This window comes from Malus domestica, chromosome 17 (genome assembly GCF_042453785.1).
Source record: "Malus domestica chromosome 17, GDT2T_hap1".
NCBI classification, from domain to species: Eukaryota; Viridiplantae; Streptophyta; class Magnoliopsida; order Rosales; family Rosaceae; genus Malus; species Malus domestica.
Window position 1 is genome coordinate 3,222,996 of NC_091677.1, and position 14,436 is coordinate 3,237,431.

General features: G+C 36.5%; 1 long non-coding RNA gene across 1 annotated transcript; it reads left to right on the forward strand.

Annotated features, from left to right (window-relative positions):
• The first annotated feature begins 5,639 nt into the window (after positions 1–5,639).
• Positions 5,640–6,561, forward strand: LOC139193587 (uncharacterized). Its single transcript, XR_011577895.1, has 2 exons — positions 5,640–5,892; positions 6,199–6,561. It is a non-coding gene; the product is annotated as an uncharacterized lncRNA (long non-coding RNA).
• Positions 6,562–14,436: the final 7,875 nt, after the last annotated feature.

Sequence of the window (14,436 nt, forward strand, 5' to 3'; positions counted from 1 at the left end):
AGTGTTTGTTCTTATTCCTCAGCGAAATTTTTCCGCAATGGTTACTGTCAATCAACTGCAAATCTTGCAGTCTCCGATTACCAGGTTGATTTCTTCTGTATCATCCTCAGTGTCGGTTAAGTTGGATGATTCTAACTATCTTCAATGGCATTTTCAGATGCAATTGATGCTTGAAGGATATGGGATCATGAATTTTGTGGATGGTTCGAATCCATGTCCTCCTCCATTCTCGTCTACCTCTTCCAGTGATTCTGCAATTTCAATTACTGAATCTAATTCAAGAATTGAGTCTGATGATTACAAAGTATGGAAGATGCATGACAGGGCACTTATGCAGCTTATTACTGCAACACTGTCTTCTGTTGCCATTTCTTGTGCTATTGGCAGTTCAAACGCTAGAGATTTGTGGGTTCGTCTTCAAGAACGTTTTTCTATTGTCAGCAAGACTTCGATATTTCAACTCAAGTCTGATCTTCAGAATATAAAGAAAGGGGCAGATTCTGTAACTCAATTTCTTCAACGGATTAAAGAAGCTCGAGACTATCTTGCGGCTGCAGGGGTCAATTTTGAGGATGAGGATGTTGTCATATTGGCTTTGAATGGTTTGTCAGCAGAGTATAACACATTCAAGTGTGTCATTCGTGGTAGAGAGAATGTAATTTCTCTTAAAGAATTTCGTGCTCAGTTGCTTGCAGAGGAAGCTATCATTGAGAGTAGTCAAGGTCTGTCATTTTCTACTGCAATGTTTGCAAAGAATCAAGATTCCAATTCTGGTGCTTCATCTTCTGGGTCTCAGGGAGGCTTTCATTCTGGGTTTCAGCCTTCGAATGGTTTTCATGGTAATTCTGGTCAGCCTTCTTTTTTTCATGGCGGTAACAAGTCTAAATTCAAGGGTAAAGGCAAAGCTGGAAATTTTCAGGGTCAGAAATACTATAATACTCAGGGACAACGGTATTACAATTCTAAACCTATTGTTCATGATTATGCACCTGGCATTCTTGGTAATCCTTCTCAGTATCACACTGGTTCATCCTCTGTCAATGTTATTTGTCAATTATGTTCTCAACATGGTCATAGTGCTGCTACTTGTGCCTACAGAAATACTGAATCTGACTCCTCTGAGAACTGTCAAATTTGTGATAGGAACAATCATACTGCTAAAACCTGTTTTTACAAAAATAAGAACAAACCTCCTCAATCACAGATGACTGCTATGCATGCTACTTTTCCTGGATATATGTAGCCTCAATATATACCTTCCATGATGAATATGGTGTCTCAGAATGTCTCTCCATCTCTGAATGCTTCTGCAAATTTGACTGCTTCTACTTCATATGCTCCTGCAATGTCCAATTCAGTTTCACCTCAAGTTTGGTTGACAGATTCTGGTGCAACCAATCACATGACCAACGATCTCAGCAATTTGTCTCTGGCATCTCCATATCCACACAATGAGACTGTTCAAACTGCAAATGGTGAAGGTTTGCAAGTTTCTCACATTGGGAATTCTCTTCTTAGGCCATCTTTTCAGCCTATTAAGTTGAATTCTGTTCTTTATATTCCCAAATTGTCTCATAATCTGATGTCAGTTCATAGAATCTGTCTTGACAACAATTGTTGGTTAATATTCGATGCTTATTGTTTTTGGATTCAGGACAAGACCACAAGGAGAATCTTGTATAAAGGACTCTGCCGCAATGGACTGTATCCAATTCCTTCCTTACCTGCTTTACCATCAAATCAATCATCTCATTTACAAGCCAACCAAGCTCTTGCCTTTCTTGGACACACTGTGAATTCAACCTTGTGGCATTGCAGATTAGGTCATCCTTCCAATCCTATAGTCTCTCTTATACTTAGAAAGTCTAATGTTGCTGTTAAACAAGATGTGTCTCCAATTGTTTGTCAAAGTTGTTTAGAAGGCAAATTTTGTAAGCTTCCTTTTTCCCCTGCTTCTGTAAAGTCTGTGATACCTTTTGAGGTTGTGCATAGTGATTTGTGGGGACCCGCACCTAGTGTATCCGTAGATGGTTTCAAATATTATGTCATCTTTGTTGATGAGTGTACCAGATTTTGCTGGCTATTTCCATTAATCAATAAATCAGATCTTTGTTCAGTGTTTGTTACATTCTCTCAGTTTGTTTTCACTCAATTTTCAGCCCGAATTAAGGTTTTGCAGAGTGATGGGGGGGTGAATACATTGGTAAATCTATGCAGTCTTTTCTTGCTAAACAAGGCATTTCCCATAACAAATCATGTCCTTATACCCCTGAACAAAATGGTTTGGCTGAGAGAAAACATAAACATATAGTTCAAACTGCAATTACACTTTTACAAAATGCCAATTTGCCTTCTAAATTCTGGACTTTTGCCTGCCAAACTGCCATTTATTTGATCAATAGAATGCCCTCTTATATTCTTCAAAGTAAATCACCATTTGAACTTTTATACTCTACCATTCCTGAAATTCACCATCTAAGGGTTTTTGGTTGTGCTTGTTTTCCACTTTTAAAACCCTATAACAGCAACAAATTACAACCTAAGTCTGCAAAATGTATATTCTTGGGATATGCTTCAAATTATAAAGGTTACATCTGCTTTGAACTAAACCATGGGAAACTATATATATCTAGACATGTCATTTTCAATGAAATAGATTTTCCCTATGGTTCTTTTAGTTCTACCTCACAGTGTTCAAAATCAAACTGTTCAAATTCAGCTAGTTTTCCTAAAATGGTTCCTGTTGTGGTTCCAAACTTACAAAATGTGCTAGTTTCATTACCACCCGTATCAGTACCTGATCCATTGCCTTCACCATCTTCCTTTTCATCTTCTCCACTCCCACCTATATTACCTCCACCATCCATGTCATCTCAGTCCATTGCTTCACAAGATTCTCCAGCTCCTGTGGTTCCTGAGTATAGTTCTGAAAGTATACCAGTGGTCCTTGAAGTTCCACCATTGAACTTGCATCCTATGCAGACTCGATCCAAGAATGGAATTGTTAAGAAAAAGGTGTTCTTTGCTTCTGCACACAGTTCACCAGTGGTGGATTTGACTACTACTGAGCCTGCCACATATAAATCTGCATTGAAAGTTCCAGTGTGGTTTAATGCAATGCAGGAGGAGCTCAATGTTCTCTATTCACAGAAAACATGGAGTTTAGTTGATCTTCCACATCACAAAAATTTGGTTGGGTGTAAATGGGTATTTAAAATCAAGAGAAATGCTGATGGAAGTATTGCTCGACACAAGGCCCGTTTGGTTGCCAAATGATTTAGCCAAGAAGAAGGTTTGGATTATGGTGAAACATTTAGTCTCGTTGTTAAACCTACAACTGTGCGACTAATACTTGCACTTGCAGCTCAGTTTAATTGGCCATTGAGACAACTCGATGTGAAGAATGCCTTTCTACATGGCATATTGCAGGAGGAAGTTTATATGTCTCAACCTCCAGGGTTTGTGGATTCTCAGCATCCTTATTTGGTCTGCAAGTTACATAAGTCTTTGTATGGCCTTAAACAAGCCCCAAGGGCTTGGAATGATAGGTTTACGCAATTTTTGCCACAGTTGGGTTTCACAAACACCTATTCTGATTCTTCACTGTTTGTCAAACATATTGATGGTGTCCTTGTGGTTCTCCTTTTATATGTGGACGATATTATAATTACTGGGAGTGCAACTTCTGCCATTCAACAAGTTATTGCAGATTTGACTAAAGAGTTTGACATTAAGGATCTTGGTTCCTTACACTTCTTCTTGGGCATTCCAATTTCTAGCACTGATCAGGGTTTATTCTTATCACAAGAAAAGTATGTTGCTGATTTGTTGAAGAGGACTGAAATGATGGATGCCAAACCTGCAGCCACACCTTGCTTACCTTATAGTAGACTTCTTAAGGAAGATGGTCAACCTTTCAATAACCCTGCTCTTTATAGAAGTGTTGTTGGCGCTCTGCAATATCTTGTTTTTACTCGACCTGATATTGCATTCTCTGTGCATCAGGTTAGTCAATTTATGCAAGTTCCAATGGTATCTCATTTTACTGCGGTTAAAAGAATTTTGAGGTACCTTAAAGGGTCTATGTCACAAGGGATTACTTATAGCAAAGGAGAGTTGTTCCTCAAAGCTTTTAGTGATGCTGATTGGGCTGGGGATCCTAATGATCGACGGTCTACCACTGGCTTAGTTGTTTTTCTCGGGAATAATCCAATTTCTTGGTCCTCTAAGAAGCAGCAAACCGTCTCTCGTTCATCCACCGAAGCTGAATATAGAGCATTGTCTTCAACAGCTGCAGAATTGGATTGGATTCAGCAGCTGCTTACATTTCTGCAACTCAAAATTCCTTATACTCCAGTACTGTTTTGTGATAATATGTCAGCTATAGCACTCTCCTTCAATCCAGTCCAACACCAGCGAACTAAACACATTGAAATCGATGTTCATTTTGTTCGAGAAAGGGTGGCAAGCAAAAAGCTTCTCGTTCAGTTTGTTTCCTCTTCAGAACAGTTTGCAGACATCCTCACAAAGGGGCTAAGTGCACCTCTTTTCAGTACACACTGCAGCAACCTCATGCTTGGTTCATCCAAACCTGAGCTTGAGGGGGGATGTTAGAGTATATACTTGAGCCATCAGGATTATGACATCTGTCAATATATGAACGGCTAGATTACAAGAGTTAGTTAGTCCTAGTTGTATGGATAAAGATTCAGTTAGAGGATAAAGACTATGTAACTGAATCTTTTACTATCTTTCACAATATATATATATATATATGTGATTGTATTGATTCAGATCATTAAGAAAATATATGAAAAGAATTCTTTCTCTGTCTAAAACTTTCTCTGTCTTCTTTCTTAAGCTTATTCTTCTTTAAACCTCTATAGTCTCCTCTGTATAATTCTCAAAGGTAAAATACTATGGTTAACATGTTCTACATCTATTAGCAATTGTTGTCATCTCTCTTGTGACCAAAAGCTCTACACGACTTCTACGACTTTGATCTTTCTCTACAACATTTGTGGTTTTTTTTTTTCCACGACATGATTTTTATCTGATGGTTGTAGATTAATTATCTGAATAATATATTATCAATTACTTAAGCTTGACTTTATCAAGATATGATTGTTTTTGCTAGGCATCAATTGCAGACACCTTATATGGTTAATTAAAATAGGCATATCGTGATTATGATAATCTGATGATCTAACCACACTAAAACGTGGATTAAAAAAAATCGTTCTATTTGGAACTGTAAATAAAATAAATTCGTATAATTAGATGATGGAATTGCATGATGATCTCATATATATTTAAGTTTCGTCAATCATTCAGACTACATCAAGAGATTAGGACAGTAACTTTGATATATATTTATAAATAAATCTGTACTAAATATATGTGTTATATATTCTGTGTCCCTTATCCATGACCATGAGGCTTTATTTTTTGTGAGAGCGAAATTTGAAGTTAATATGTTTTTACCTTATGATCCCATAGCTAGCTAGCTAATATAATTTGTGAATTATAGTATTTACAGAACTAGTACCCACTTTATTAAAAGAAACAAGGAAAATTGAAGAAATACTTTACTGGCTCTTTCATGCCTCTATATAATGCTGCATCATAAGCATTTCGGAGAAGAGATCTAGCCAGCGGATCGAAAAACAGTACTAAAAGCGATCGGAATATCAAAGCGTAGATACTTCGGTCGTAGGTGAGATTCAGCCGAATGCCTTGTATATTGGGTTGCTTCGGTTTCAAGCTGTAAATATATAGCTAGCCAATTCGTGGCACCGAGCTTCATCTGTCCTCGACTGAAGCCTCTCAAGCTTTGTTTCCACAGAAAAGCAACCCATCTTTAATTTCTTTGCAAGCTTGGAGAATGATCAGGTGTAGTATTATTTTACCCTTTTTTTTGGCTGTATTTTGTTGTCTGTTTTGAGTTGTGGCTTCATACGTATATTATTGTACTATAAGATTTTGTTTCAGAACTAAACCTATGTTCTTGGATCAATGGATCATGGTAAATGCTTATACACATGTGCTAGGGATCGAAAGACAGAAAGTATGTGTCTGTAAAATGTGCCGAAAAATACAAGAAAAAGGCCAAAAAAAAAAAAAAAAAAAGAGAGTACCTAGCATATGTTTTTCCAAGATCCAGACGTAATGCACATTTGTTTTCCCTCTCCTACCTAGATCCGGCCACCTACGACGTCTACTTCTACATAGGCAACGGAGAAACGCATGGCCTGGTCGGCAGGGGTGTTGATCATTAGCTAGCTAGTGAAGGACTCGAACACATGATTTCTTCTGAGAAGGGTATATTTGTCAAGATGAAGGCTGAAGGATGACGAGCTAATTGGAGATCTTCTGTTCACAAGGTTCACCGCAAGTTTAGTCATTTTACATGTCATTGCAGTATTAATTAGAACATAGTACTCATCGTAAGCCTGCAACTGGTGTTTTTATCTTGTGCTAAATATTCAAGCCAGCTATGTTTGGAGATAGCAACAAATTAGCCTATTTTCTCTTAGTTTAATTGATTTGACTTTAATTTTACTGGTCCAGAATATTATTTAACTTATATATATATTTGTGTGTATGTATATATTGTTAAACAATTATCTTTTCTTTCCAGTGCTGTGCTCCATATATTCAATCAACTAATGACCCCTGAAGGCATAATTTCTTGCATAGCAAATGATTCAATTAAATAATGATCCAATGTGGGGTATAAATGATTTCATGATATATGCTTTTAGGAGTTTCTTTTTCTAGGGTTGGGATATGACTAATAGTATAAAGCCAATTGTTTGATGCATTTTCGTATTAAATAGCCAACTGACTAATTATTCAGACTCACTTATTTTATCCGGTCTACACCTGCTAACTAATACACTCCAAAATGAAGGATAATTAGTCGGCTTATCTCTCTCTTCGTTCCTCGTTCTTCTTCCTCCAACCAAGGTGTTTCCTTCTACCCAACCAACCATGGCAGCAATCGGAGTGATCCTGGAAGTCATTCCAAAGCCAATCGTCGCAGACCCTAGTCTCCTATCCCTCTATATTTTTCTTTCAGATCTTCGCGAGCCAAGATTATCCAGAATGTTTGGGGAGACTTCAAAGAGATTACCTAGTGCAGAGCAATCCTTCTCTTTTTCCTTCCATATTCTCACCTTTCATCTATTCTTTTTTTCTAATTTCTACAACAAAATAAAAACCAGAAGCAAAAAAGAAGGCCATGCCTTGCCTGCGCAATTTTTTTTTTTATAAATTTCGTTCAAATTTGTTTGAAAGTTCAAAATCCTTGTTCAATCCATTTTCAATTAGTGGGCAAGAGGGTAAGATTTGTATGGGAGGATGGGATTTAATGCGTAGGGAGGAAGATGGTGAAGAAATGAAGTAGAGAAATCTGGATTCTTTTTTCTTACTTTTTTTTTCTTTTTATTCTGTTTTTCCTAATTTTTTTTTTCATTTTAACATCAATTATTAAGTTAAAATTATTATAGTTTGACATATTATCCGATGTAAAAATTAATTTGACACTGCATCAAACATTGAATTATTAGTTAGAATTATTTGATACATAGATTAGGAAGTCTGACTAAAATAGTTAATACAGTTCTACGTACCAAATGATGTCTAAAAAGTGGTGGTAGTGGTTTCAACCGTCAATTCATACATTTCCAATCAGTTAAGTTTATCAGTTTATGTTTACTGTTTTTTTAATTTATAAGCATTTAGTTGATCTTCATTACAGCTGAAAGTATTCTCTTTCTCATTACAGTTGCACAATAGAGTTTTTCTTTAGATTAAAAGATGGCAAAGAGGTAAATCTGGCTGGCCATGATAAGGTTTTGACGAGGCATTTACTTTGGGTTGATTATACCCTTGTGTGTGTTAATGATCATCATAAAGATGTGAAGCACTAACATCTTGCATTAACTCACCTTTTTATCCTTAGTCTACTAGATTACCTACCGTAGCAAAGGTTTTTGTGAGATTTTTCTTTTGATATGTGCCCCCCTACTATGAGACTCATGTTAGCAACTATTTGTACATGTCGAGAACTTATGACAACAACCTCCATCTCCTAATCATGAAGACCCAATGCAACTACTTCTTAAGTTGTACACGATAGAATATTGTAATTAGTGTGTTTATTTAAAAATGTGATTGTGTAAACTTAAACAAGAATCCCAATAGGAGTTGGAGATCGAATCCTCATAGACCTAGTGTTACTTATTAGGCAAGAAGATATGGCCAAAGAAAGTGATAGCCCTGTAAATTCGTTCCCATGGTTCGATCCTTCCTAGTAAAACACGGCATGTTCGAATTCTGATCGCTTCTACCCGAGAAAGGGGGACCTCCCTTCTTTCCGCCCCTATCCCTTTTTATCAACTTTTGTGGATCGCTCATAAATAAACATACAAGATCAAGAGATAAACATACAATTCTCATACATCTCAGTCATTCTCTCTCTCTCTCTCTCTCACCACTTTGAAAGTTAGCTTTACAACAACTAACTTTTTTTGCCTTAATGAGCTTTGATCAAGAGATAAATATTTTTACACTTCTTTTATAACGTATATGGGTTCTGGAATCTAAATAGGGAAAATTTATAAGGAAAAAAATATAAAAACTGGAAGAGAAATATCATGATAAAGATTTAAGCAATTAGCTATCGATATTAGCACATCGTGGAATTATAAAGTAATTTCATTATGATATAATTATTAATTTTTCTGGGCTAACAGGATCGGCAAGAACGAAAAGATGGAGCAAATAGCTCATAATTAACTACATCATTTGCTTCCACGATTGAAGATTCTGTTATTGAAGTGAATTTAAATTACAAAGTTTTTTTGGCCTTTTATGAAAGTGTTGATTGGAAAAAGTTTATATGGTTTTCTTTTATTAATTATGTGGAGGACCATAGGCAGCAAAATATGGCATACAGGAAAAAAAGAGAGGAAGAAAGTGGGTTGTGGTCTTATAATTTTAGCATAATATTATTTTGAATTTTTATTACAAATGGTTTCTGAAATTTATCTAGTTCATCAAGATGGTCTCTGAATTTGAAAATGGGTAATGCTAGGGAGACTAAATTTGGATACTAAATTTGCAAACCAAATGATGTGTCACTAATAGGAATAAGCACATTTATCAACATTTAAATAATAAACCAATTATCAATTTACATATTTTTTTAGTTTTCAAAATTTTGTCTTTAAATTTAATCTCCCTAACATTACCCTTTGAAAATCAATCAATATGATCCCTGAAAATGAATGATGCAAATCAATGTCGTCGTTCCGTTTAAATTCCGGTAAAAATTATATTAGTGTGCTAACGTGGCACATTGTAGGCCCCATACTCCAATACACGGTGCCATGTGAATTAGAAAAAGTTCATTTTTAATTTAAAAAACAAGAAATGTGTTTAAAAATTAAAAAAAAAAATTCTAAAAAAATATATCTCTAATATCTCTAATTTCGTCGTCGTCTTCGTCTTCGCACCCAGCCAAACCCATATTCTGTCTCCTTGACTTCAACCGGTAGTTTTTGGTACCAATCAGTGATTTGCTGCTTTACTTTGTCACCTCCATAACCTTTCCAAAACTAGATTGCTTCGACTAACATAGAAGACACAACTACAAAAACAATCTTCTTCTCCAACACTACGACCACGACCACCCTTCTCCGATCGCACCACGAACAAATCCATGGCCGACCGCGGAGGGGATGCGGCACCAACAATCAAATCAGCGAAGTTGAGAGAAGAAGAAGAAGCAAAGCAGCGGCTCCACCGCCCGAGAAGCCGGAGCTGCACGATTGTTGCGGCAATGGATGATTCCGGTGTGTGTGGAATGTGTATTCTGATAGGATCATACATGGAATAAGGAGGAAATGCAGGGAATTAACATAAAGTAAAGAGACAATTGCAGGAAATTAACATAGAGAGAAAGGGGGATCGCGGGAAATTAAAGAGTAAGGGAAAGAAGCAACTATGTTCATTCATTCATCCACCCCTTTGCGACGGTGGAGAGATTGAAATTCGTGTGCTCTAGCTTTTTGGCGACTCTTGACGGCCCCAACGAGAAAGGATGGAGTCGAGTTTTTTCTTTTTCGTCTTTTACTTTTTATTTTTTTATTTAAATAAAAACTTAATTTTAATCCACATGTCATAAAAATATTGGATAGTGGGGGCTCACAATGTGCCATGTTAGCACACTAACATAATTTTTAACGGAATTTAAACGAAATGACGACATTGATTTGTACTACTTATTTTCAGAGATGGCATTGATCGATTTTCAAATTTAGGGACAATCTTGATGGATTAAGTCAATTTCAGATAGTATTCATGATAAAAACCTTATTATTTTCTGAGCATATATTTTATTTCAACCCAAAAGATTGAGAGGAGACACGTGCCCCTTGGTCCTCTATTAGCTTAGTCATTGGCTATGTATCATAATCAAGGTATTAAATATCGGTAATATCGGAAATATCGGTAGTCCAAAAACACGGAAATATCGATGGAAGTATCCGGATAATATCGATATCGATAAAAATTACATGGAAACCACGGAAATTGTAAGAAAAACTTGGAAATTTTTATTGAAACTTTGCAGGATGTTTATTTAGTTAATTATCTATTAGTTTATCACAAAAAATTGGAAGGAAATGCATTGCATGATGGATTTAACATTATCAAGTTGATTATATTGCGAGCTGACAAACATTGTGAGGGTAGAAAATATGTAGTAATTAATGAAAGAAGTCTAAATACACCATAATCATTTATATATAATGAATTAGTACAATATTTTACACTTTAGTACCACATAGAGTTCCTATGAGGTTCAAATTTTTCACTATCTTCATCATCTCTATGTGTAGAGTGAGTGTATTGTGAAGAGTAGTTATCAAATGATAAATCCCCAAAATAGTTTTGCATGTAATTGTTAACATGCCACCCATATGGATCCGAGATTGGTTGAGGTTGTCCATAAGCAAAATCATTTGAAGATTGAGTATGGGATTGTTTCCATGAGTCGCTCGATTCCATCCTAACAGGAATGGGATATGAAGGGTAGGGAAATGGTTGGTTATGAGTATAACCATAGTTACTACTTCTCACTCCAACAGAGTCCGAAGTTCTAGATAACGAGTCATCTTCTTGACTTGACAAAATCCCCTTGCCTCTTTCTCTACGAGTATAGTCCTTCCCTATGGCACCAATTCCTGGTCCTGCTCGCCTACTGCCATGGTCATCATCCTGTGTTGCATGCGTGAAGTTTGCCTCACCAGTGAAGGAGGTCATAAATCCGGGAGGTGGTCCATAATAGTTTCCATATCCACCACCATTGTATCCTTCATCATTCCCACCTCCGGTGGTAGGTGAGTCTCCTGATTTTGTACTAGAGCTATCATTAGTATCAGCACGATGTTGTGGTTATGTAGGATTGGAAGAATGTGGAATTCCAGTGTATCTTGGTCTTGGGCGCAAAAGTTCTTCCAAAGAGTCAGCGCTGCTAGATCTCACCTCCTCCTCTAATACTCTTTCTACATTTATCCCTTCATTACGTGCTTCTTCAGCAACTCTGGGAGCTGGGTTACCTTCATCATCATCTAAATGAAGAGGTCTAATCCATTGATAAAGTTGGTTACCCTTTGTATCATCATTTTCACCAACAATATCAAACACATCTAGTGGGTCACCACGGTCGACATGATCTATTTCTGTTTCCTTATCTCGAATTTGAAGCTTCATGTTGTAATAGCAATAAACTAATTTTTCCAACCTACTATGAGCCAACCTATTTCTTTGCTTTGTGTGTATGAGTGCAAATGTGCTCCAATTTCTTTCACAAGCAGATGAGGAAGCTGTTTGTGATAATACTTTGATTGCTAACTTTCTCACAGTTGGTGCATCGGTCCCATACATGATCCACCATTCAGCTACAATGAAAAACAATGTTGATAAGCCTAATAACTCGAACAAATTCTATTATAAACTTATAGTGAAATATGTTTACACTCACTAGGAGACATTGTTGTTCGAGCAGCAATTGATGTTGGTTCTCCAAAAGTTCTTCTTGCATCTTTAAATCATGTTAGCTGAATTCAATAAATCGTGTTAGTTTAATCCAACAAAGTAATTATTATAATTTAAGTAATTGTGTACCTCATTTCCAAATTGGCCAACTTCTGGTGATGCAGGGTCCAATTTAGAGTATACATTATGTACAACACGTATAACTGCACCATCATCTCCAACACCGGGTCTGTATTAGTATCGAGGATTCAAATAATATGTTGTTCAAAGAAACACATACGCTAATAAGAGAAAAAATACTTATGCAACTAAAGAAATGAATTGCAAATTATGACATAATTTATACCTGCTGCATGCAAATCGTGGTATAATGTTTTATACCATTGGTCATCAATTATCTTTATGACCCACCTTGCACCAGGTTTTCTTTCCAATTCCTCCTTCACTACACGCATCAACTCATATACTGCCCCCATAGTAGGATACACTTCTGTGTCAACAATCCGTAAAACTTTGTAAAGAGGTTCAAACACTTGGCACACATATTCTGATTGAGTTCAAAAAGCATGATCAAGCACTATACTTTCCACCATACGACCTGCATTTGAGCGGCTCAAATTGTGGTTGGCCCAATCTTCACTAGTGAATAATTGTTTCAACCCTGCTTTCTTCTTAAGTAGGTTGTCTAATGCAATATAGTTGGTGGCGAATCGAGTGGTAGCTGGACGAATAACTTCTCATTTGCAAAATTCACGCATCTTTACCAACAACCAACCGTGGTTGTAAATATAATTTGTGATCGTTCTACCTCTTTTTACAACATTAGCAATATTCTCTCTCTTCCCCATTGCCTCAAACATGAGATCAATACAATGTGCTGCACATGATGTCCAGAACACATTATGATGCTTCATTAACTTTTTTCCAGCTTTGACAAATGCAGAACCGTTGTCGGTCACGACTTGGACAACATTATGCTCTCCCACCTCCATGATTACATCCCTCAATAACTTGTAAATATACTTGTAGTTCTTTATATGGTTTGAAGCATCAACGGACTTCAAAAAAATTGTCTTTCCCTTGGAGTATACCATGAAGTTTATGATAGACAATCTGGTTGGGTCAGTCCATCCGTCACACATGATTGTGCAACCATTAGTTTCCCACTTTGAACTCAACTTGTTAACATACTCGCCAATGTCTTTATGCTCCATTTCCAAATATTTGTTTCTTACCTCATAGGGAGTGGGAGGTTGTACTCCAACACTGGCCTGTTGACATCCCAATACCATATTTTTTAAATGATGTGATGATGCCTTCTCAGCAGGGACATTTTCATAGATAAAGAACTTGCTAATTAGACGCCCCATTCCCTCCTTCACATTACCTCCCTTGAAATAACTCCAAACACTCTTTTGACGTGCTTTGGATGAGTTATATAAACTTAGGGCTATTGGTGGTGTTGGTTGTGATTCTCTAAGACTGCCTCCCCGTCTCATTTGTGCACCACCACTTGTCCCGGAACCTTGTCCTCTATTAGGAATTTTATGAAGGTGTTCTTTTTCCCATGCTGACTGTTTGGAGGCACGTAATGCTTGTTTGAAATTGTGCCGTTCTTCAGGTCCCATGTCATCATCACATTCGTCCTCATCGTCATCATCATCACTGTCAACCGCTTGGCCAATGCCTTCTCCTCATAGCCCAGCTCGAATATTTTCCATTCCATATGTTTTCTTTTCCTTCTGGTGTTTTTTATTTTTTAATAATGTGGTGATGAATGCCTTCACTTCTGGGGGGACACTATCGCATCGTTGGACATTATGTCCTGGATCTAATCCACTAAGATGGTGCTTAAGTCGTGTCACTCCGCCACTCTTCATTACATGACCACAATATTTGCAAATTGTGTCATGTTTGTTTCCGTCTATTGGGTCTCTATGTTCCCAAGCTGGATCACGTTTCGACATCCTAAACGTACCTGTATTTATTTTGCATGGAAATTAGGCAATTATTTTTTGGCCAAAAAATATAGTAGTGACGGTTATATAAGAGAACCTAAATAATAAAGTTATTCTACAAAAGAATTAAATAGGAAGTAAACAAAATGATTGTAAGGTGTAGAAATTATAAAAATAATATGGAATAATAAAACCTAATATTAATGAATAATAACCAGTTTGATAATAAAATAATAAATAACATTAAACATATTAAAATTATCCTAGGGAATAATTATACAACATTACTTAATTACTTCAAAAAATTAACATATTATTTGGTTCTTAGATCACATGCACGGGTCCACACAAATTTTTTTGTATAATTAACCTCCTTATATATGTACATTATCTATATATCCAACTTAACTAG